General features: G+C 43.2%; 1 protein-coding gene across 9 annotated transcripts in view; it reads right to left on the bottom strand.

Moving 5' to 3' along the window:
- TIAM2 (TIAM Rac1 associated GEF 2) overlaps nucleotides 1-24364 on the bottom strand; it is a 240898-nt gene that overhangs the window by 131674 nt on the left and 84860 nt on the right. For 8 of the 9 annotated variants that reach the window (XM_070376925.1, XM_070376920.1, XM_070376923.1 and 5 more), the window contains one exon: nucleotides 19279-19372. The gene's annotated coding sequence lies outside the window, so the exon portion shown is untranslated. Of the gene's footprint in view, nucleotides 1-9000; nucleotides 9121-19278; nucleotides 19373-24364 lie in introns of those variants that run through there. The other variant, XM_070376926.1, reaches the window with a different exon arrangement.

The following is a 24364-nucleotide window of genomic DNA, read 5'->3' as shown; positions in this document are numbered from 1 at the left end:
CTCTGCAGACCTAGTACTGCTTTGGTGACAGCCGGAAACAAAGACGCTCAAGACTCAAGATGGTTAACACGACTTTTAAATAACCCTCTCTTGGAATTTTTATGAATATGGGATTCAAAGTGGTTCGCATGACTTTCAAATAACCTCTCTGTTTTAACTGTAAGGAACACGAGCCATTCTACAACCAGCGAGTTCAGACACGGGCAGGCACCTCCTAAGATTCAAACCAAGATGAAAACAGAAGAGCAGGCATCAGAACCCCAGTCTGTAAACACACAGCCTCTCACTGACTCCGAGACTTGTCTGTGCGGCACGTGCTTCCGTAAATCAGAAGCAGGCATCGTGAGCCTGAACCTCAGTCACGTTCTGTGACCGAAATATACCTTGGTGACTGTACCAGGTTATTCTTGGCAAAGTATTTCTTCATTATATTACTGTTCCATTTAAGTTAAAAAAATGAACAGGCTTAATCCACACGGTTTTCCCCTCATTTAAACAGGGGCTTTTCTCACCCTCATAAATGTGTAACTATTTTACTCCCATCCGGCTTACAGCCTGATTGAAGCATTCATTTCTGTTAAAGTCTGTATCTGAAAGGCACAATATAAGTTGTTCTTGGGCTTGAACGTATAATTAAGCCAATCACTGCTGAACTTTTCCATAGAACATGTATTATTCAAAACAAACCTGGTACGATTTTAGCTAGTAACATTACAGAAACTTTCAGGGGAGGGAAAAAAAGCACTAATATTAGCACTGATAACTTACCTTTTATAATTTACAGGAATTGAGAACGTTTGTCACTTCAAGGAGATGGGTGTACAGACAGAAGGGGGAGAGTTTAATATGTCCTGAGCTTCTGTGTGTCAGGGCTCCCCAGGGCACAAGAGCCCAACAGCTGACATAACCATCCTTGATTTACAGGATAGGGAGTGTTAGCCTCCATGGATTAAATACTTTGACCAAGATCCCTAAGGAGCACAGGTAAGAATCCAAAGGTAGGAAATTCTGGATTTCTTTCATTTTTGTTGCTTCCCTGGTGCCTCAGATGGTAAAGAATCCGCCTGCAATGTGGCAGACCTGGGTTCAATCCCTGGGTAGGGAAGATCCCCTAGAGGAGGGCATGGCAACTCACTCTAGTATTCTTGCCTGGAGAATTCCATGGACAGAGGAGCCTGGGGGGCTACAGTCCATGGGGTCGCATAGATGTATTTCTACCAATTTTAAATTTTCCTGTACTTTTGAAATATGAAAATACCCTATATCTTTTCATATTTACTTATTATTGATTTAGCTGTGCCAGCTCTTAGTTGCAACGTGTAGGATCAAATCCGGGCCCCCTGCCTTGGGGGCATGGAGTCTTAACCACTGGACCACCAGGGAAGTCCCTCCGTATCTTTTTTTAAAACGTCCAACTTAACTTTCAGGCTCCTCTTATAAGAAGAATGGTTGTGACTCATGTCCCTTTCATAAATACCTTTCCCTATGGGTACCCCTGGAGAAGGAAATGGCAACCCACTCCAGTATTCTTGCCTGGAGAATCCCAAGGACGGGGGAGCCTGGTGGGCTGCCGTCTATGGGGTCGCACAGAGTCAGACACGACGGAAGTGACTTAGCATGCATGCATGAGTACCCTTTCTCCCGGCAGCAGAGGCTTCCGCAGTTGGGGCTCGGGACATGAGAATGAAATGAAGAACTGAAATGTTAACTAAGGAGCTGGAAGGTTCAAATGTACTTATTCTATGCTACTGCTTACCGAGAACACTTCACAAATGAGAATTTTCTTTTCTTGATAGTGTAAGGTGGTCATTATTCTAAATACCAATTATAACATAGAATATGCCTCCTGAAGGCTGTGGGGTGGGACATGACAACCAAGACAATGTATGTGTGTTGGTTGGGTGGCGGGGTTTGGGGAGCGGTACACAGAATAATCAAGGGGGAATCTTCCCGAAGCTTCCATTTCATCCAGTGCTAAGTATTCTAAACGTTGCTGCCATAATAAAAAAACATAGATCATGAAGTAAAATATGAAATTTACATTTTGAGATAAAATACAGGGGCTCCATGGTATTTAGCATACTTAGGTGCTTTAGTTACATCATCAGGTATCTTAAGTAGGATACATTCCATAATGTGATCAGTGTTTCCTGAGCACCTAGTCTGTGCTAGAACTGTTCTACGCCCTGGAATATAGCAATAAACACATCTCCTCCCCAAAAATATCCCTTTTATGGAGCTTATATTATAGTGGGGAGACTAAACAATAAACCATGACAGTAAATAAGTTATAAGGTGAGTAAGTGTGTGCTCAGACACTCAGTTGTATCCAACTCTTTATGGCCCCATGGACTCTAGCCTGCCAGGTTCCTCTATCCACGGGATTCTCCAGGCAAGAACACTGGAGTGGGTTGTCATTTCCTCCTTCAGGGCAAAAAAATAAAGGGTGATGGGGGAAACCAGGTAATGTGGGGGGAGGGGAGCTATAGGTTCAGAAAGGAGAGCAGAAAAGACCTCATGGCTGTGACATTAAGTGAGGACTTGCAGGAGAAGGAGACTGTGCAGATTCTGGGGAAAGAAAGAACACTGGAAACAGAAGTTCAGTTCAGTCACTCAGTCGTGTCCGACTCTTTGCAATCCCATGAACCGCAGCACACCAGGCCTCCCTGTCTATCACCAACTCCCGGAGTCCACCCAAACCCATGTCCATTGAGTCAGTGATGCCATCCAATCATCTCATCCTCTGTCGTCCCCTTCTCCTCCTGCCCTCAATCTTTCCCAGCATCAGGGTCACTTTTCCAATGAGTCAGCTCTTCTCATCAGGTGGCTAAAGTATTGGAGTTTCAGCTTCAACATCAGTCCTTCCGATGAACACCCAGGACTGATCTCCTTTAGGATGGACTGGTTGGATCTCCTTGCAGTCTAAGGGACTCTCAAGAGTCTTCTCCAACACCACAGTTCAAAAGCATCAATTCTTCAGCACTCAGCTTTCTTTATAGTCCAACTGCCACATCCACACACGACTTCTAGAAAAACCATAGCCTTGACTAGACGGACCTTTGTTGACAAAGTAATGTCTCTGCTTTTTAATATGCTGTCTAGGTTGGTCATAACTTTCCTTCCAAGGAGCAAGCATCTTTTAATTTCATGGCTGCAGTCACCATCTACAGTGATTTTGCGGAAACAGAAGACAGAGGTGCAAATGCCCAGAGTGGTGAACGCGCAGCAAGCCAGCATGGCTGGAGCAGGAGGGGTCAGAAAGGGGACAAGGAGCCACAGGGTCCAGCCCTAAGGGACACTGTAAGGACTCTGCTGAGATGGAAATTTTCTAATAGAGGGCTGTGAATAGAGGTGCCTCCTCATGGGGTATATTTCAAGAGGCTGATCTGGACTGCAGGCAACAAGGGGGAAGCCGGGGCCTGTCGGGCTGGGAGGGTCTTGCAGATGAGAGGTGATGGGGGGTCAGACTCCGGTGGGGAGTCTAGAGACAGGTGAAAGGAGAGCCAATGGGAGGCCCAGGTGGATGGGAGTGAGTGGTACAGTCAGAAACGACACCACGATTTGATCTTCAGTCTAAGCTCCCAGAATGGGGAAGACAGTCTCTCCCTCCCTTAGAAGAAAGACGAGGAGGTGTGTTCCACATGTCTCGGGTGGGAGATGCCCCCTGGATGTTCAAGTGCCAACGCTGAGTGAACACTGTGCTTTAGGAGCCCAGAATTCTAGGAAGAGATGGGCCTGGGTGCAAACCTGCTCTCACCACGTGGGGATGCCTGATAAACACACAGTGGATAAGCTCCCCGAGGGAATAAGTAAACCAAGGGAAGAGAAGAGCCAAAGAGCCCCAGGACCAAAAGGCCAAGAAATCAGGAGAAACAGAAGTCAGTAAATCCAATTAAGAGGAAACCAAGCAAGGAGAAGGTGGGATGAATTGAGAGAGAAGCATGGAAGCATACACATTACCATGTGTAAGACAGATAGCCAGTGGGAATTTGCTGCATGACTCAGGAACTCAAACCAGGGCTCTGAGACAACCTAGAGGGGTGGGATGCAGTGGGAGATGGGAGGGAGGTTCCAGAGGGAGGGGATATATGTATGCCAGTGGCTGATTCATGTTGATATGTGGCAGAAACCAGCACAATACTGTAAAGCAATTGTCCACCAATAAAACATTTAAAAAAAATTAGGAAACCAAGAAAATATGTTGCCCACAAAGCCCCATTGAAAAAAGGCTTTTCAGGGAGGAGACTGTGAGCATTTGATGGTTCACGTAATAAGGACTGAGAACAGAGCCCTTCTGAAGTTAGCAACGTGGAGGCTCTCAGTGAACCTGACCTGAGCAGGTCCAGGTGGAGAAACCTGGGTTGACATGAGTCTGAAGGTGAGGTCCATGAAATTGAAGATGGTGAATAGAGACAACTTGGCCAGGAGTTCTACCATGAAGAGCAGAGAACCCCGTGGTTGCTAGGAATCCTAAAGAGCGTGGGTGGGTGGGTAGGGTGGGTGGGTGTCTGTCTGTCTTCAGGAGAAACCCCAGCACGTGAATGGGGGTGACTGCAGAGAATCAGCTGTGGCAGGAGAGAGGGGAGACCTGCGCGGTCCTTCATCAGCCAAAGGGGAAGGAGGCTTCCTCCCAGGACTGCTCAGGCACCAGAAGGGGAATGGACCCTGGAGCCATGACCCTCCACTATTAGACTTCAGGAAAGCATCTGAGAACCACTGATAATACACACGTGAGATAAGGCACCAGGACAAAAGGGCATCAACTCTAGTAAGGAACTCTGACGATTTATCATGAAGGTTTTCGCCAGGTTGCAGTTACTTCTGAGTTTGGGGGTTTCCTGTTTTGTACTTAACTTTTGGTCCATTTGTGACCATTCTATCAACCTTCAACAGAATATATATGCAGATACATGTATGTGACAGTGTGTGTGTGTGTCTGTGTGTGTTGTTCTGTGAACGTGTGTCTGCTTTCATGGAGTTCTTTACTCGCTATGACCTCTTGATATCATGGATTTTCCTGGCTTATTTAGGACTGTCTGTGAACAATGCTTCTTTTCACTTGTCACTCCACCTTCCACAAGTGGCCACAGACGACTTGAAAACAAGTCTATCCACTCAGTTTCTCTTCAGGGGCTCGAATGATATGGATTTTTAGCTTTTGTCCTTCCCAGCCCCTACCCTCCACATATCCCTTGAGCTCTTTACATCTCAGCAATCCTACTCTAACAATTCTGCAATGAGAGATGTGTCACGGTCAAGTACAAAAACAGGATGGGGACCATTATCACTTTCCAGTGTTGTCCTAAAGATACCCAGGATTTCCAAACCTATCTTTAAGGTTTAGGAACGCCCTGGACCGACTTCTTCCTGACACTATCTGTAGCACTGGCCACATCCCTTTCCTAGAACGAAATGATAACCTGGTCTATCACTTCACACGTAAAGTTTATTTTTCCGAAACGGCCTTACATTACCTTGGCACCAAAGCGAGAGTCCATCTGCTGTCTTCTGTTCCCCTCCAGAGCCTCTCTTGTCAGGCCCAGAACTAAGGAAAACAGCAGTCTCATACCAGAATGGGATCATGGAAAAAAAACATCTTAATCTAAGGCCAAAACAGGAACAGACTGACAGGTGAAGTCTAGCCAAAGCTGCCTTATCACACAGGTTAATATGTGGGCACCAAAAACTCTCTGGCAATAGTTAATGGGAATGATGACCACTGACTGAGTGTATGGCTCTGAACTTGATTAGGATCCAAGAAAAACAAGTCTTTGTCTTGTCTTTGACTATAGCTTTAAGCTTGTCTGGTTTGGTAAGTAGGTAAGTAAATAGGTATGTAAGTCAGAGAGAGACAGGAAGGAAGTGAAGGGGGAAAACAGATGGATATGTGTATGTGTACATATATGTATGTATACATGTCTCTATCAGTTTATAAAGATATCAAGATGAGCTATGAATGTGTGCGTGCTGCATGCTCAGTCATGCCTGACTCTTGTGACTCCATGGACTGTAGTCCACCAGGTTCCTCTGTCCATGGGATTTTTCAGGCAAGAATACTGGAGTGGACTGCCATTTCCTCCTCCAGGGGATTTTCCCAACCCAAGGATTGAATCACTGTCTCTTGCATCTCCTGCATTGGCAGGTGGATTCTTTACCACTGCACCACTAGGATGAGCCAAAATATTCCCGATTAAATAAGCAGATAGGATAAAGAAAGATCAACAAGACAACTGGTGTCGCATCTCAGCTCCGCAACTAACTATCTCGGTAACTCTGGACAAGTCATTTCAGTTTCGTAGGTTTTCAGCTTTCCCATTTGAAAAACTGCCTAAGGCCCTTTTCAGTTCCACAACACCACAGACTATAAATAGCTAACAATAGAGTCTGAGATATAGTCCTTGAGACACTGACATTAACACCTCCTAGCATTTGGGAGTCCATCTAACATGGAACTGAATAATCAAAAGACACTCAACACACCATCACTAAAATCCAAACTACTACAAACATAGTGCTTAGTACTTTTCAAGAGTCAAAAATTCAGGTTTATCTACTTTATTTTCCCTGCTTCTTTTATTATTGCTGTTTCTCTGATTCCATACCTTAATCCTTTTTTTTTTTATGTCTTTCTAGCAAAGCCATTTTTACCTTGGCCTTTATTTAAGGTACACAATTTCAAAGGACAAACACAAATTATCACTAAAAACTAAAAAATACAACCACGACATCTCAGATAGTACAGTGAATAAGAATCCACTTGCCAATGGAGGGGACATGGATTTGATCCCTGGTCAGGAAGATCCTCTAGAGAAGGACATGGCAACCCACTCCAGTACTCTTGCCTGGAAAATCCCATGGACAGAGGAGCATGGTAGGCTGCGGTCCATGGGGTCTTGAAAAATCGGACATGACTGAGCGACTTGACTTCACTCACTCACTCACTAGGAAGATTCCACGTGTCATGAGCAACTAAGCCCATGCCCCATGGCTACTGAGCCTGTGCTCCGCAACAAAAGTCACCAAGATGAGAAGCCCACGCACCAGAGTGAAGAGCAGTCCCCGCTCGCCGCAACCAGATTACACCTGCACACAGCAACAAGGACCCAGAGCAACCAATAAATACATTTTTAAGGGCTTAATAGAAAATTTTTTTCCAATTGAATGTGTCCAAAAAGACCTTGTTCTGAATGTTCCGTCAAAAGAAAATGCTTTTTCTTTACCAGTTGAGCTAAGGAATCTCAGCTCATATTTGTTTGTTTTCCCTACATAAATTAATCTTACAAAGTGGGCTAAACCTGGAGGCACACAGACAGACACAGAAAAGTGCCCCCCTCCACAGATATTTAAGGAGTGTGAGTTTCTCTCTGTATTGTTCCCACATCCATTCAAAAGCTGTTGTAGGAAGAGGCTGTAGGGCCCTGCACCAACTTCAGATTTCTGGAAAAGGGCAACATGGCTCTTCTCAAGCACAATCTTGGACCACCAAGACAGCATCATCTATTCTACTTAGTGGTTAAGTGAAGGACCACTTCGGAAGGATAATCTCTTGGCAAGGAGCCCAGCCCTTATCTTGCACTTCCAAGCCTCCCAGACCAGGCCTGGGGTAAGAAGAAGGCTTTGTGAGTCACTCCCCCTGCACTAAAAGTACCGAAAGGAAGGTGTTATCTGCTTGCCTTCAAAACACCACGTCGGTATGGATTAGAGTCAGAAGGCTCTTCAACAGACTTCAGCTTCTGTCTACAAGCTCTGGTGAAAATCAAGGGGCTGACAAGTGTTAATGTGACTACACAAGACGGCAGCTGGGGCTTCCTTCTTCCCCGCTCTGAATGGTTGCCAGCCCTGCCAAAGCTTCACTTTCTACATGCAAAGGAAGCGTAATAAATAAAACCTTTATTACTACGTTTCTACCAACGTCCCTATTAATTCTAGCCTACCTGGGCAACACTCACATTCCTCCAGCCCCCAAACACTTCTCTATAAAGGAAGACACCCACTGAAGAGGCCCACACATTACCCTCCCTGAAATAACTGATAGCACTGTCTCATTCTACTGAAAGTATAAAACTTTAGAATTCCTGAGTGTGATGGACAGAGGGCCATGGTGAAATGATGAAAACGAGTTAGGGAAAACTCCAGTCGCTGTTCTGCAGCATACTGACTTTTCAGAAATTCTATAAATAACCTTCCAAATTTACAGTGACTTCAATAAAGCTTCCTATTTCTGTCTCTCCACCTACCAATTTTCTGAGAATTACACGCTTGCCCAAATTAACGTAAAGCTGAGAGAGGTACTCTGCTGAATCCATCCCTCCAGCGCTGCTGATAAATTCAGAGCTCAGACAAATGCCCGATGAATGAGCCACCTTGGAGGGATTATGACATGAATCAGTCTTCTACTTACAATAAGGTTCCCCTCCCAACACACACACAGATTACAAGGGATTCTATTTCTTTTTCAGAAAGTTTGAGGAAAAGTTAAGGATAAACATGAATAAAGAGTGAACATCCAATTACAAGTTTGAAAAGAAATTCTTCAATGAAAGAGCTTACTCAGCTCCAAAGTAAGGCCTGATAAAGTTATGTAATAACCAGGAAACTGTAAAATATAATCTCTGCACACTTTTCATTTCTTTCTGGGCCCTCAAAGAAGTAACTGGTAAAGATAAGGTCATGGCCATTAATGCTTTAACGTGATCAGACTGAGAAATGGAACTTCCTTGACATATCAGAAAAAAGAAATCCCTACAGCATATACCCATCCACTTTGGGAGAGTTCAGTAGTAAAACAGGTAGGGAAACCGCCATCTATCACCAATAGGTGAGTGAAAGCAGCCACACACTCCAGCTTGAAAGGGCCTGTTCCCTTGTGCCCACCAACGTGGGCTGCCCAAGTACAGCACCCAATGAAATAAAAAGGAATATTTCAAGGAACGCTGATCTCTCACGCATAAAATGAAGCCTCAACTGCAAAAGGGGGGAAATGAACATTTATAGCCTTACCTTTGCCAGAACTCTGGATGTAGCCAGTGCTTCTCAGGCTCTTTTAATTAGGGTCTCTCTATACATCCATAGACTCCCTCTTCTTTCTGCCCATGGTAAGGCAGGAAACAACGTTCTAACACTTCAAATGCTCGGCCGTTAAGAGCTAAAAACAGATTCTGTGCAATGCTGGATGTATTTTTGTCTGCTAGCTACACACCCTCATCATGTTCAATTTTTTCCATTGGTGGAGGAGTGTGATGCAGGCTTAACCAGAAAGTGGTTTTCCATGGGCTGCCGGCAGCGATTAGCCAGAACAGCCTGCCATCAGGCCTGGAGCCGCCGGGCTCGCCCATGACTACGCTGCTGTGGGCTCCGCATTCCAGAATTACCACCAAAGTTCCATAGGAACGCGGCTCCCCAGTTTGCTGAATAAAGGTTTACTCACTCGAAGGGTGCCTCAGCTGCTTTTTTAAGCCCCTTGGCAGGAAGAATATACACCTACCATCCTGGTGTTTGAGCGGTAGTAAACATTCTGTCTCCAAAACCACAGCTGGAATGTCGGCCATAAAAACCCTGCCTCAAGAGCAGCCGTTCAAAATCATTTTGTGATTTGCAAAATAGAGGGTGTGCACTCTCTGTGCCTTGCTGGAGTTACTTCGTTTTCCAGAGAGCTGAAAACTACAGAGCCTTACACTAGTAGTCCCTGTTATTCCAAAAGGTGGCTATTTTCTCCAAAAAAAAATGCATTTAACTGCCCTTAAAAAAAAAAAGTGATAAACCAGAGTTTCACAGGTTTTGAAGTCTTGCTGTAGCTTTTGAAAAAAGACCCCCCATTTCAAGAATCCCCAAAAGATAAGGTGAGGTATTGGGGACGGGGTGCTGAATGAGAGAATAAGATTCCATCTCTGCAGTAAGATTTTCCATTTTAAGTTTCAATCTTTGAAATTATAGTTCATAGAAGAAAACAGTTTAAGCAGAGGTTTCCCAGTTATTCTGGACAAACACATGACAACAGTTTTTTTCAGAAAGCACTTCTCATGAAAAATGTGAATGAAGGACTTCACCGGTGACTCAGTGGCTAAGTGGTCACCCAGTGGGTGACCATCCCAAATAGGGGCCCTGGTTCGATCACTGATTGGGGAACCAGATCCTACAAGTTGCATATAAGATTCTACACGTCACAACTAAAGACCAAACATCCCGTGTGCCACAACGAAGACCCAGTAGAGCCAAATAAATATTTTTTAAAAAGCAAAAATTTGTTTTAAAAAGACCTGTTTTAAAAAAATATGAGTGGATCCATACGTGCAGCAGACAAGATTTTTAAGTAATACTAAAGACAAGATTCTACTTTAGACACACAAGCTTTTAATTCCTCATCTTGCATGAAAAAATGAGTATTTATGTACACATACATACATCAACACACCCAGGTACACACTCACACACACGCAAACTGAATTCTGTTTCCACACAGTTTCCATGTAGTTCATACACGTTTGAAGATACATTTTCTAACCTTAGTTGACACATAATAAGAGCCATCACAAAACGTCATTAGCCCAATAGTTATAAAAAGCCATCTAACCTCCACAAAAATTTGTATTAGTGAACACAGAACCAAGGAATTTTTAGTGCTGGTGGAGAAAGAAGGATAAAAAATTCCCGTCTCCAAGCCCCTCATCAGAAACAAGGCTTCAAGTGACTCGCTTAAGGCCACACCAAGACCTGCCACCCAAGTAACCACAAGCCCTGGGACTGAAGTCAGAAGGTTGCCACGGAAGCCAAGTCATATAACAGAAAACATGGGAATTCCCAAAATGTTCATTTGACCTGTGTCTGTATTAAAAAAAAAAGTCTAGATAAATACAAAAGAAGGGTGCAGTTTAAGTCACTGAGCTCCTATTCCTTTAGACCCAGCACCATCATTTCTGTTACCCAAAAAATAAAGTATCAGCCAACAGAAAACAAGCATGTTTCTTCCAAACAACCCTGAGACAGAACAACTACTCCTTGATACAAAGGAGAGAAAGGGAATTATATAAGAACGAATATGTTTCTGAGGTGGAAAACTTATCAGAAGAACAAGTAATTCCAAGGAAATATTTTTGTATCCCTATTAAGACAATTCTGACCTTTTGATATTCTGTATACACACAGATCACTCCGAGTCAGAACTGCTCAAAAGACTGACTTATCTCCAACATTCCTCAGACACTTCCAATGGGTTTGCATTGTCTGATTCCATTTTTTATCACTGAGGTCACCCAAGTAACTTTTGTTCTATGAATTTATAGAGTCACTTGGGGTTTCAAACTATGTTAGATTTTTCAAGTTCCTTAGACTTCGTCCAACTACAGCAAAATACTCTCAGTTTAGTACTTCATCCCAAAATTACAAAACCCAGCATTATTTCCACATCATAAAACCTAGACTTTATCTTTCTAATGCTTCATTCTGACATAATATTATAATGTAACAGGATATATGCATTAATAGTCATTAAAACTGAATTCCTTGGCAAAGATCTGAGCATTATGTAAATTACTAAAGAAATATTCTGTCTGCAAACACACAGTGCAAAATGACACATGTAAAAGCAAATATAGCAAAACTGTAACAATTACAGAGTAGAATTCAAGTTATGGGTCTATTCAGTTCAGTCACTCAGGCATGTCCAACTCTTCGAGACCCCATGGACTGCGGCACGCCAGGCTTCCCTGTCCATCACCAACTCCCAGAGCTTGCTCAAACTCACATCCATCGAATTGGTGATGCCATCCAACCATCTCATCCTCTGTTGTCCCCTTCTCCTCCTGCCTTCAATCCTTCCCAGCATCAGGGTCTTTTCCAGTGAGTCAGTTCTTTGCATCAGGTGGCCAAAGTATTGGAGTTTCAGCTTCAGCATCAGTCCTTCCAATGAACACCCAGGACTGATCTCCTTAAGGATGGACTGGTTGGATCTCCTTGCAGTCCACAGGACTCTCAAGAGGCTTCTCCAACACCATAGCTCAAAAGCATCAATTCTTTGGTGCTCAGCTTTCTTTATGGTCCAACTCTCACATCCATACATGACCAATGGAAAAACCACAGGTTTGACTAGACGCACCTTTGTCAGCAAAGTAATGTCTCTAGGTTTCTGCTTTTTAATATGCTGTCTAGGTCTACTATTCACTATACAATTCTTTGAACTTTTCTGTATTTTTGCAGATATTCCTAATAAAAGGTTAGAAGGAAGTGACACAAACACACTCACAAAGTAGAAAGATGGTTGCCAGGATGGAGGAAGGAGAAATAGGAGAGGTTGGTAAAAGGGAACAAACTTTCAGCTAATAAGAAATGTTTAATAAACATAAAATGTAGCGGAAATATCTCAGATTTCACAGGAGACATGAGTTAGAAATTCATCTCTCAGTGACTTAGAAGCCTTCTAAAGACCCTGATGCTAGAAAAGATTGAAGGCAGGAGAAGAAGAATGGGACAACAGAGGATGAGATGGTTGGATGGCATCACTGACTCAATGGACATAGGTCTAAGCAAGCTCCGGAAGTTGGTGATGGACAGGGAGGCCTGGCGTGCTGCAGTCCATGGGGTCGCAAAGAGTTGAACACGACTGAGCGACTGAACTGAACTGAAATCCCATTTCCCTCACCATAAAATGGGGTGGATAATAATGTCTATCTAGAATAAAAACATAAAAAGATATAAGTAGTTAATCTATAAGTAGTTACAGAAAAACTGACATTAAGAATACGATTTTAAAAGGAGTATGCTGGGACAGGGGCAATCCAGGAGAGAGGGGATACATGAATACATATGACTGATTCACTTTGTTCTGTGACAGAAATTGACACAACATTGTGTCTATACTTCCAATAAATTAAAATAATAATAACAACAATAAAAGAAAGTCAGGAACAAAAAAAAAGGAATATGAACTCTCAGAAATAACCTCTCCACTTAAAAATCAAGACACTCAATTCCTGCCATATTCTTCACTTCTGACATCAAACACACAATGATACAGAAAGAATATCCCATCAAGCATCATTTTTTATTAATAATCTATAGTCAATTCTAAGGGCTTCACCTGGTTAAAAAAAAGCATATACACACACACACACATACTGCCTTCCCAGGAGATACAGTTGATAAAGAATCTGCCTGCCAATGCAGGAGACTTGAGAGATGCGGGCTTGTGGCAACCCACTCCAGTAATCTTGACTGGAAAGTTCGATGGACAGAGGAGCCTGGTGCACTACAGTCCTTAGGGTTGCAAAGAGTCAGACATGACTATGCACACATGAGTAAACACACACACACATGTATAGTAGTAATAATAAAGACTAAAAACATAAATTATTTTTATCCAAACAGGATCCCAAAAGATAGAATGCTGCTGCTGCTAAGTCGCGTCAGTCGTGTCCAACTCTGTGCGACCCCACAGACGGCAGTCCACCAGGCTCTGCCATCCCTGGGATTCTCCAGGCAAGAACACTGGAGTGGGTTGCCATTTCCTTCTCCAATGCATGAAAGTGAAAAGTGAAAGTGAAGTCGCTCAGTTGTGTCCGACCCTCAGCGACCCCATGGACCGCAGCCTTCCAGGCTCCTCCGTCCATGGGATTTTCCAGGCAAGAGTACTGGAGTGGGGTGCCATTGCCTTCTCCGAAAAGATAGAATAATCTCTCACAAATAGAAACATCCACCTTTGAGGAAACAACACAAATGAGGAAAACCTCCACCATACGCTAACGTGCTAGAAGAGCTTTTAGTCTGCTCCTTCGTCATGATGGAAAAGCAGTATTTCAAATAACATGGGCTGAAAAGATATGGAATTGAGCGATGCCTTTGCAAAAATGTCCTAGATGAAGGCCACACCAGAAGAAAAGGAAACATGCAAAATATTCATGTGAAAACCCTAAAATCCAAATAAATCCAAATAAAATCCACCTGAGGTGGCCTTCCTCCCCATTTCATCAAAAGGCAAAAATCTTAACAACTTGTTTCTAAAACCAAACGCAACTGAATTAGCCCAGAGCTGAGTGAAAGTGTACGTGCCTGGCCTTCATATCCAAACTCGCACAGTTTGAAAGGTTTCCCTCCCACGTGGGACACGGGAGACCCACACAACTGACACACGAACTCCTCTGCAACCCAGCCACTGCTCCCAGGCGCCAGCAAAGCAGCTCAGGCCCCAGACCTTAGGGTCCCTCTTCCTTGACCTCAGACCCTGCGGCGTGACACGAGACTCATCACTTTTCAGCTTCTCAATCTGCGAAAGGGAGATACTACTACCTACCTCACTGGGCTGTTGTCAGGATTAAGTAAAATAATACGTGCAGACTGTGTAATAAAAGACCTTCCAGAGAATGCAGAGCAGAGATCTTGTGAAGTGCCTACTGTTATGTCTAGTACTATAAAAAGTACCTGGCACATGGTGAATACCTAATAAATCAATAAATATCCATTGAGTCAGTGAATGAGTGAGTGAGTGAATGGAGTGATGATGATGATGGCAGTGGGGGTGAACAGGCAAAGAAAAGAACATTGGAAATTCCCCCGCAGTCCAAGGGTAGGACTCCACACTTTCACTGCTGAGGGCCCGGGGTTCAATCCCAGGTCAGGGAACTAAGATCCTGCCAGCTGCACAGTACAGCCAATAAACAAACAAACAGATAAAATAAAAATAAAAACTTTTTTAAAAAAAGGGCATCCAGTGCAGTCTACATATTTGTGTCAGAAGACTCTAAAACCCATTTAAAATAAGCCATTCACACATTATAAATGCCCACCAAGCACATCTTCCAGAGAGATTGTACTTGAAACTGTCCAGCTGTTCTCCTGTAGCATTGCATATTCCAGGCTGCCTTAGCCTCACAGAGATGCGTGGACAGCCCACGGTCATGCAGCTTTCAAGTCAACAGTCAACTCTAAGACAATTCCAAATGCAATGCTAGCATGGTAAAGTGTTGCTTTAAAACCACAACTTCACAAGTGTGGATTAAGAAGACAACAGTGTTCCTGTAAATCAATGAAAAACTTAGTATTTACAAAATGAGGACAAAATAGAGAGCAAAATTAACTTTCAAGTTTTTCAAAAGCAAACTGGAGGTGCCTACAAAATCTACAGTCAATGTTAAAATAATTCAAGATGCAATACTAACATGGTATGTGGTTGCTTTAAAACCACAGAACATCTAAATTTCATAATACAATCTTTTTCTAAGTGTTTTGAAGGCATCAAATGTGCAAAAAAAATAAAATTAATGAAGATAGTTATCATGAAAATGAAAGATTTTACAGTGTAAATATTTATGAAATCCAAGTAGTACCTTACATTTCATAACAATTAAGCCCTAACAATTTAACCAAATGAGCAGTTAGTTACTTTAAGAATGAGCAAATATTAAGTGACATAAAAATTAAGATTTAGAGCAAATTCTTTAAAAAAGCTTTCCTTTAAAGGATCTTTTTTCTCTGAGTCCCCATACCCAAATTAAATACACTTTGACGTTCAACAATTATTGACAATGTATAAAATTCTAAATTTTGGGAGTTAATTTTTTTTTTTCCTCTTTTTGATTGCAGTGCTCAGCTTGCTGGACCTTAGTTCTCTGACCAGGAATTGAACCCAGACCCTCGGCAGTGACAGCATGGAGTCCTAACCATTGGGCAACCAGGGAATTCCCCCAAATCCTAAGTTTTGAAACTAAATAGAATACTTTGTACCAACTAACAGGTAATATTTTATATAAATGACAAAATGTGTATTAAAAATCATGCTACCAATGGAAATAAAACTACAAAATGAGTTTCAGATAAGGTATTATTAAAATAAAAAATTTTAGTAGAAAAAAATCATTTATTAATAGGAACTATGCTTGTAAAATCCTGTCTTATAAATACTAATCACTAGACACATCTGTTTACAACATTTTTGAAGGGTTATGTTGGAAGTTAAGAAAATACAAGTAATCTGCCCAGAACTCAATGTAATTAAAAAGTGTTAAATTCTGCCTCTCACTCCACTCACAATATTTTCTTTTCGTGGACTAAAGTGAAACTGTTTTAGCTGAAAGGTTCCTAATCAGTTTAACTCAGAATAATTGAATCTGAGTTTTTGAAGAGACCCTGCGGGTCATCCATCTATCAAGCCTGGTCCTGGTCCCGCTTCCAATTTGAGAACCGTCTCCAGGATCCTGATAGATGGACCCCTCCCTTCTCCCTAAATACACGGAGGGATGGGAAGTTCCCAGCTCTATTAGAAAGCACATTCCACTGTTAAGTCACCAACTGATAGATGAGAACTCCTTCCCTGGACTTCAGATGAGTCATCCTAAAACTTCCACTAATTAAGTTCAGCCTTTCCATCATTATCCGCACACACATTCTACACCCCCCTTCTACCCAGTCACCCTACAAACAGCAGCAGTCAGGTTCACGGTTCTTCCCGGCTCTCCCCCTCCTTTTAGACCATCTTCACAATGAAGCCAGAGCCACCGTGTAAAACAGAACAGATGGACAACACCAGATTGTTTTTCGCTAAAAATCAAATGCACATGGAAGACAGTCCTAAAGGCTTCAGTCTGCGTCACCCCGCTCAGAGTAAAAGAGGCCACAGGCCCTCTCTGGTGCCACGAAGTCTGGGAAACGTTGGGGCCCCAGGGGCGAAGGCAGGATGGAACCTACCTCCCGAGTCCCCACGCATGTATGGACTGTTCCCAGTCCACCGAGCCAGGAGGCCCAAGAACTGAGCTCAAGGAAGGTGAGGGAGAATTTGCTGCCGAAAGAAAGGACCTAAAATGAAGCAAAAGAATGGTGTCTGAATGCAGAAGGAAATTTTTTACCGTCCAGAGGAGGGATCAGTCTCCTAACAGGGCTGTTTGAAATGTATGAGTGAAGCAGGACTGGGAGCTACATTCTTAAGAAACAGAAACCATTTGTCAGCAAATGAAATGTGTACAAGTATCCTTCAGCACACACACACAAATGCTCTGTTCTATTTTCCTTAAAATAAGAAGCTCTAGGAACTTCCCCGGCCATCCAGTGGTTAAGACTTTGCTTCCAACTCAGAGGGCACGGGTTTGATCTCTGGTTGGGGAACTAAGATCCCACATGTTGCAAGGTGTGGCCAAAAAAAAAGGAACTCTCCAGAAACATCTTCTATTTTTCCATTACAGATACAGAAGTAGATTGCACTTTTTTCACTTTTCTCCTAGTTCTACTAGAAATAAAACTACTTAAGTCAATGAAAAATGGCAATTGACACTCAGTGCCTTGAGACTGTGCACAGCAGCAGGGACTGTGGCCATCTGGCCCATGACAACCCATCCCGAAGGGCCAGCTCATCACTGCCATCTGGGAATGCAGAAGCCTGGGGATGCGCCAGCCGAAACTCCTTTTCAAGAAACACTGAAAATGCTGCTTTCATGTAAATTTTTCCACTTTTTACAGGTCAGCAGCTAACTTACATAACCTGAAAATACTTGTCAGGGACATATTTTGCAGGCCAACCAGAGCTTATCCACAGCCCAGAACCAGCCAGAAGCCCCCCACTTTGCAATATTGGATGTAAATGATAAACCACAAAGAAGACAATTTCACTTAAGCAACAGTCCCGACTCCCTGACTTGGGAAGGCTAAATCCTAGGTCTTGAGGGGCATCCGTCTGCACAACCAACTTGCCTAGGACACCAGAGGCACAGTTAGTGTCACATGGTGAGAAATTTGTGCTCTGGAGGAGATTTTGAAGATTCAATTTGCTTCTTACTGTTTTAAAAATGTGAAATGCTCCTTCGCACAATTATCATGTTTTACACTATGATCCCTGCAAGCAGGAAGTTTTCTAACATTTCTGGGTTTATTTACAAATACAGCACACACTAAAGGTACACATTTTAATAGCAGCTGGTAACCTTTGTATTGACCAGCCTTTGTGTCATCTACATTAGAATATTCAGAAGGAATATCCACTTAGCCTCGGAGGGGTGTTTCACTTATGTTTCCACAAAGTTCAAAAGCCAGGACTGAAAGACACCTGTTTGAAAAGCCTCAAGTTTAGATTTTGGGGGAGTGACATGGCCTGAGTTTTTGAATCCTGCCTTTGACCTTTCTGGGGTCAGTTTCTTCTTTAAGATGGGAATAAGAAAAACATTTTTCTCATGGAGTGATGGTAATTAAGTATGTTCATACACATCCTGACCCACAGATCGAACCCGCATCTCCTGCTTTGGCAGGCGGATTCTTTACCACTGAGCCACCTGGGAAGCCCCCTTCAATTTAAAAAACATTTCAGTAAATATAAAAGTAAATAAAAAAGTAATAGTTTAGCAGGTGGCTGAGTGGCCACCACATATTGGGTGCTTGGGGACAGTCTCTGGAGGCAGCACCCTGAGTTGAGACCCACAAGGCACAAAGGGGCCCAGGAGAGATGAGACAGACTTCAGCCTGGGGAACTTTGCCTGTGTGTGTGTTTTACCAAAACAAGCATGAACTGCAGACACTGCACACCTTTCCAAGGAACTACCTGCAATCATTCCAAACAGGGCTTTGGGAACTGCTCAGATTTCCCGCTGTAACATTTACCCTGCAACAACCAATACACCAACTAGTAAGATGCACCAGTCAGAACGAAAACAGCCTCAACACCTGGGGTGAGACCTGACCTCTCCTCGGTGGCTTCCCATTGCCCAAGTCCCCTGAGCTGTCCCGATCTTACAACTGCCATGAGAAATGATACTCTCTAGTCTGCTCTCAGGGCTTCCCAGGTGGTCCTAGTGGTAAGAACCCGCCTGCCAGTGTAGGAGAGGTAAGAGACACGGATTTGATCCCTCAGTTAGAAAATCATGGCAACCCACTCAGTATTCTTGCCTGGAGAATCCCATGGACAGAGGAGTCTGGTGGGCTACAGCCTATAGTATTGCAAAGAGTCGGACACGACCGAGGCTACTCAGCATGCACAATCTGTTCTTGAGCAGGAGGTCCTAGTTGGTTTGGAGTTCAAACTTTCCTGACTTCAGCTTCTCTACCTAAACTCTCAGCAAAGATGGACATATGCTTTTCCACAGAGACAGGATCAGCCAGCACATCAAATTAAGGGGCATTTGTAAAAAGCCACTCAGATTTGGTGCCCGCTGCCTGCAGAAACCTTGGCCACCAGCCACTAAAGGAATCCACACCAGCTTTCCCTGCTCAGGTCTGCACACAAAGAGCAGTTAATAGAGCGACACAGGAAACAGGCACATAAACACCACCAGACCTTATCGCTCTCGAGATGTACAAGGGCCTTGAACTTACCCCCAGAGGAAGTGTAGACCACACTTCACGTAATCATTCATTCATCTGGAATGAGCTGGCTGAAGAGCTGTCTTTGTAATTCAGGCACAGAACCCTGGCAAGACAAACAAAGCAAAACAAAAAAATAGGTGGTGAGAAACAAGTTTTCAAAAATCAGAGTTTTATAACTAAAGCTCAATTTCTCAGCATTCTGCCTATCTTGGACTTAATACAAAAAGGGAGCATCTGAGAAAAACACAAGTATTAAGTGTGTGTGTGCTCCGTTGCTTCAGTTGTATCCAACTCTTGGTGACCCTATGACCTGTAGCCCGCCAGGCTTTTCTGTCCATGAGATTCTCCAAGCAATACTAGAGTGGGTTGCTATTCCCTCCTCCAGGGAATCTTCCCAAACCAGGGATCGAACCCATGTCTCCTGCATTTCAGGCAGATTCTTGATTCTTTACTACTGAGCCACCAGGGAAGCCCCAGCTATTAAGTGGTTAACTATAAAGGAAATGTGAGGGTCTTCCCACATTCTAATTGGAGAAGCAGCTATACTGCTTCATCCTATAAATATAAAGCCAAACCATTTTATAGACAGATATATGGAGGGAGGGGAAAAGTGGGGAAGGAAGGAGGGAGGAAGAGAAGTGAGGGGAGATGGTTGGATGGATGGTTAAACAGACAGGACAGGCCGCTACTCCACATGCTGAGGCTAGAGCAGTAAAGAAGAGCAAAAGTCTCTGCTCTCACTGAGCTTTACTCAGATGGGAGGAATCAGTCAAACAAACAGGTAAATAAACAAGGAAAAATATCCTAGAGTAACAGAGACATAAAACAGGATGACGAGCTTGTGAGGGACAAGTGTCTAATGTAAACTGGAAGACCAAGAAATGGCCTTTCAAGACGGCAACTAAGTTGAGACCTGAATGCTGTTTCAAAGTTAGTGAAATGATCCCCCAGACAGAGGGAGTAGCCAAGACCCCAAGAAGAAGCAGTTGTCTAGAGGAATTATCATGGACTGTGGGCAGAAGCTGCATGCAAGGGCATGGAGTCAAAGGATCAGAGTTTTGTTACTTATTCAGCAGGTGGCTTCTGGCTCTTCTCCTATAATGGAAATAGTATTTTCTTCCTATGGTTGAAATGCTGCACAGTGACATTAGAACTCATGGCCCTGTTGGTCAACATACCAAAAAGTACCTCTTTTCTTTCACCATTTAAAATGTTGCACAGATGGCTTTCAGAGAATGAGACTTTTTTTTTTAATGACCTATAGTTGATTTACAACATTGTAAGTTTCAGGTGGAGACTTGTCTTTTTACAAAACATCATTTCACCCCTGCTATATACACAAGACACTCTCTTATAGTAATAACCGTATACCACGGCTCACAGTTCACAATCCTTGATAAAGAATGCAGACTTTGGTGCCAAAGGGTCAGAGTTCAACCCCTAACTTCCCCATGACCACCTGAGTGACATTATTAAAGTTGTCTGAGCCTCTGTTTTCTTCAACCATAAAATGGAAATGATATCTACTTTGCAGGGTTATTCTACATACACACAGAGAAAATACTTAATAAAGTAGTTGAAAAATGTGTAATACTCAAAGTGGTGAGACTTGCATTGCAACCAGTAACTATTGAGAAAGGTGTGGTTATCAACGATTTATGCTGCAGAAATACGCCTGTATAACCAGGCACAGTGGAGATAACAATTTCCTTTTAGAGATCATAGAATAGCCTATGGTGGACCTTTAAAAACCAGCCCAACTCCCTTCTCTAAAGAGGAGAATTTAAAGCTTGAAGAAGTAGACTGATTCGCTCAAGGTGACATCACTGGTTCAGAGAAAAATCTTAGAAACCTAAATAATAGACTTGGTCTAGAGTCCCTACCTTATAAGATAAATCCTAAAGAGACATAAACTTCTAATTCTCTTTGTAATTAATCCAGTATGGACAAGAAAATATTTTTAGGTAGAATGGAAAATTAAACAAGTTTTGATAGACTCCATCTAAATACACTATACTGACAATTTTTAAAGGCCGAGAATTATCATACCTTACTGATGGCCTGATAGTGATGGTTATTTCCTAACCAGGAAACTATAAAATATAACACCTGCCACACCTTAATTTTTTTCGATGATAACAACAGATACTGAGTCTCAAGCACCTACTATGTGACAGAAGTCTCCAAACATTCTGAATACTTGGCCATTTCATGAGTGTGATAGCCTTTTATTGCCTACACCTTTGCATACATTGTGTCCTGCTGGGAATGTCTCCCTGGAGAACTCGGAATTACCCCTCAAGATCGAGCTTAAGTGTCTCCTCTTCCACGGAGCCTTCCCTGATCCACCTTTCTCCCGCCAAGACCACCCCCTACCTCACCTCACTGCTCTAGTATAGACAACCACATTGCAATCATCTCTTTTTTCGTCTGTCTGTCCTTTGGAGTAGATGCTGACTGCTTTGAAAGTAAAGGGCTTGTCTTTGTTTTCCTGCTCTAAAGCACAGTGCCTTACACATGGGTGCTTAATAACACCCAACGAATGGTTCAATGCAAGAACTGACACATTATACTAAGACAACATGATTTAATTTCAGACTAGTGTTTTTTTCTAGTTCATAGCCATGACTTAGATTACAAATAAAAAGTTTACAGCTTGACTTCTGTAATAGTTAACAGTATGGGTCAGCTCAACTAGGCTATGGTACCCAGATGTCTGTTCAAATATCAGTCTAGATGTTGCTGTAAAGGTCATTTTTTAGGTGGAATCAACACGGAAATCAACAGACTTTGAGTAAAACAGATTATCTTCCATAAGGTGGGAGGGCCTCAGCCAATCAGTTGAATGTGTTAAAGCAAAGACAGGGGTTTCCTGAAGAAGGAATTTTGCCTCCAAACTGCAACATGGAAACCCAGCCTGGGTTTCCGGGCTCCTGTCATGCTGAACTTTGGACCCATGGCTGCAACATCAATTTTTGCCTAAAATTCCAGACAGTTGGCCTGCCCTGTGGATTTCAGACTTGCCAACTCTCCCAATCGGGTGAAACAGTTCCTTAAAATTGACATAAAGGTGTGTGTATATGTGTGTGTGTGTGTGTGTGTGTGTGTGTGTGTGTGTGTATACTTATGGATGTGAGAGTTGGACTATAAAGAAAGCTGAGCACAGAAGAATTGATCCTTTTGAACTGCGGTGTTGGAGAAGACCCTTGAGAGTCCCTTGGACTGCAAGGAGATCCAACCAGTCCATCCTAAAGGAGATCAGTCCTGGGGTTCATTGGAAGGACTGATGCTGAAGCTGAAACTCCAATACTTTGGCCACCTGATGCGAAGAACTGACCCATTGGAAAAGACTCTGATGCTGGGAAAGATTGAGGGCAGGAGGAGAAGGGGACGAAAGAGGATGAGATGGTTGGATGGCATCACCAACTCTATGGACATGAGTTTGAGCAAGCTCCAGGAGTTGGTGATGGACAGGAAGCCTGGCATGCTACAGTCTATGGGGTTTCAAAGAGTTGGACATGACTGAGCGAATGAACTGAACTGATACATATATGTATATATGAGAGAGAGAGAGAGAGAGAGAGAGAGAGAGATGGGTGCTTCATCAGAGCAGCAGCAGGCTCGAAAATCACACTGTGAATTCTAACATCCACTGGTGGTGTCAGCATGAGAATCGTTAACATTGTCACAGTAGTAACAGTATTCATCACTTACAGAAGGACACGCTGAAACCAAATCCTACAGGCCTGCACCAGTCACAGTAAGACAACCAGAGAGATTAAAGTGCTCCAAATAAAGCAGCCCTTCTCCCAGAGTCAAAACCCTAAGCGCAGGGTCTGTGATCTGGTAACATCCGGACAGACTGAGGAACAGAAGTACAGAACTTCAAATCTCTTGATCAGATTTTTCACTCCTGAAGAGACACAGATTCAATCCCTGTGTCAGAAGATCCCCCAGAGCAGGAAATGGCAACCTGCTTCAGTATTCTTGCCTGAAAAATCCCTGGTGGGCTACAGTCCACGGGGTCGCAAAGAATCGGACACGACTGAGCAACTAAACACACACACACACAGCAAATGAAGCCTGTTGGTTCTGTTTCTCTGAATAGCCTGACTAATATAATTACTAATCATTTTGGATTGAAATGATTTAAGGCAGGATTATAGGATGCTTACGTTCAGGGTACATCAGTTTAAACTCTGTTCACTTTGCAGATGCAAGAAAGAGAGGCCTGGAAAGGATAAATCAGACCTGTCACTCAGAGCGTGGGAAGGAACTTGGACGAGAGCTCAGATCCCCAAACAACTGCCTCAGTTCTGGTCCCAGAACGGACGACACTGGTTTTGCCACAGTGACAAACCAGCCGTCACCAAAGCACTCTTCCTTCGATCCCAGGGTCCCCGCCTGACCTTTTTCCCTTTCTGTACGAATTCCAGGGCCACACGAACAGTTCACTTTGATTTAGCTGGGTGGACCTCAACTACCTTCGATAAGTGGATAAGCTCTCAACAGCGTAGACTGGATTCAGCTGCCCGTGAGTGTCATGTTTTCAGATGAGTCAACAATGGGACAGGTATCACAATCTCCTGCAACTCCAGAAAGGTCTGAGAGGTGCTGTGTGTAGTCTGTGCAATTCTAGGCACTGCTGGGTAGATCACACCTACCATAAAACTCTAGTGATTCTATATTATTAGTTACACACAGTATGCTAATTACCGATGACCAAACGTAGGCAGCCTGTGTGGACAGAACTGTCCATCAGCAGATCCACTCACGCTCTTTCAGCATGAAATCCTGCTATCCTAGAGTCCCTGAGCTGCCTGCTTGCCACCATGACATCATTTTAATTTAAATGAATATGGCTTACACTTTTCTCTCTTGAATTTTATGATGAAAAGCTGGCCTCATGCCTTCCCTAGAAGCTGAATGTAGTTGAACCTTCAGCTGTATCAGTTAAAAAAAAAAAAAAAAAAAGGAGGGCCCACATCTAAAGAATGGCTACAGCATTCATCAATCGAGAAGTCTGTGGTCAAGCCCTGGCCTAAGTGCACAGTGCCCAGTGTTTATAAAACTTTCACTGCTGGGCCAACCAGGG

This window comes from Bos mutus, chromosome 9 (assembly GCF_027580195.1).
Source record: "Bos mutus isolate GX-2022 chromosome 9, NWIPB_WYAK_1.1, whole genome shotgun sequence".
In the NCBI taxonomy this organism is placed as follows: Eukaryota; Metazoa; Chordata; class Mammalia; order Artiodactyla; family Bovidae; genus Bos; species Bos mutus.
The sequence above is the reverse complement of the archived record's forward strand: the minus strand, read 5'-3'. Positions and strand labels throughout refer to the sequence as shown.